Raw genomic sequence first — 1,966 nt, forward strand, 5'->3', positions numbered from 1 at the left:
TGGTATACTGTAAACCAACCTTTCGTGTTAACTCGACGTGACACTCAGATTACTAAGTTTTAAAATATAATAATTTTTCAATCACCCAATATTTTGGTATAACCGCGCGCGGTTTGACTGCGCATATGTGAACGGTAATCTGGCGGTCGAACCACTCGCGGTTGAACCGCTATGTGTGACCCGGTCCTTATACTTAATTTTATAGGAAATCGTGTATGTATTCCAGCATGTGTTGTACAAGCTATTCGAAATAAGTACCCTGAAAATAATGGAATATACGTAGGTTTTAAAGAAAACTACAGCAAATAAGAAACTTGAATAAATTTGAACTCTAAATTAAAGTAATTGAAAATAATTCTGCCAAAACTTGAAGTATTATTAAAATTTCAAATTTCAATATAGAATTTAGTAAAGTATTAGCTTTACAAGAAGTTAAAGTAGTTTCCTCATTAGAGTTTACAAATTCATCCAAGAAATTTATAATAATATCGTATAATTCAAGAAATTGAAGAATTGCATCGTGTCGTTTAATCCAGCGTGGCAGCGTGTTTCACATACGGATTTAAGTTTAAATGATTTAGAATTTGGTAACTCTTTCATTAATGTAGTCTTTATAAGTAACATTCGTTTTGGTGACGCACGGAAGAAAGATATAACCTCTTGTATGTTACCAACAACATTCCGGATCAAAACTACAGAACACGCTTTTGATATACTTAAATTTAAACAATGTGAAGCACAATGTGTATATTAAGTGAGATGTTGAATATTTAGTATTTCAGCTTGTACGCCTTGATACTTTCCGGACATATTAGCACCCCCGTCATAGCCTTGACCACGCAAATATTTGATATTGAGACTTAAGTCATCTAATTGTTGTAGTATTACCTTGGAAAGATTATAACCAGATGTATTTTCAACAATAACTAATTTTAAAAAATCTTCTTGCACTTTATTATGAAAAACATAGCGAATGCACAAAACTAACTGTTCACTTGTACTTATATCGGATGTTTCATCAACAAGTATTGAGAAATATTTTGATTATTTATTGGCATTTACTATTTTATCCAGAATTACAATAGCACAACAATCGATTAAATCGTTTTGGGTAGTTTTACTAATAAAACTAGCATTTTTTGGACAATTTTGAAGATGGTTTTTCAAAACATCATCACCTGAATCTATACGAAATTTCAAAAATTTTTATTTTTTAATCAATTGTTTATGTAGTTATTAATTATATTTATTTAAATGCTATAGTATTTTAAATCACAAATGAGCATTCAAAACTATTTTATTTATTATAATTAAGTTATGTTATACTAAAATTAATTAATTTAAATAACTTACCTCTAGCCTCTAATTATAATTTAATAGTCACTAATAGCAACTGCGAATGACGGCTGAAAAATGACAAATGACAATTAATAATATCCTATAGATCCTAGTTTGTTATTCATGTTATTAAAATGGAATTATCTAATACGATATAAATAACTTTTAATAATAATAAATGATAGTGATATTATATCGTTACAGAAATTAATTCAGTCTTATATTTTGTTTATTTTAATGGCTTAATGCACCATATAAATATCTACTGCGTAAAATAATACGGCGGCACAAATCCGTGCGCACCAGTGACGTCACGCGTATACGTACGATCGCTATTGGACACAGAAGGAGTGATCGGATAATTTTTTTGAAAAGACGAACAATTTAGTTTTCGTTTCTAATATTATACAAAGGTATAAAAAAAAAATAATTTTTTTTGTTTCATGGTCCTTTAAGAGGCGCACAGTGGTCGAAAAACTAAAAAAGGTGGCCAAAAATAAATAACTGAAACTATGATATTTATATATAATATACAATTATCATTGAAATACATTTTTATTGATATAAAATATATTACAATTTGTTTTAATTATTTTTTATTCTGAAATGTATTCTGGTTCCCCATCAC

This window comes from Acyrthosiphon pisum, chromosome X (assembly GCF_005508785.2).
Source record: "Acyrthosiphon pisum isolate AL4f chromosome X, pea_aphid_22Mar2018_4r6ur, whole genome shotgun sequence".
NCBI classification, from domain to species: domain Eukaryota; kingdom Metazoa; phylum Arthropoda; class Insecta; order Hemiptera; family Aphididae; genus Acyrthosiphon; species Acyrthosiphon pisum.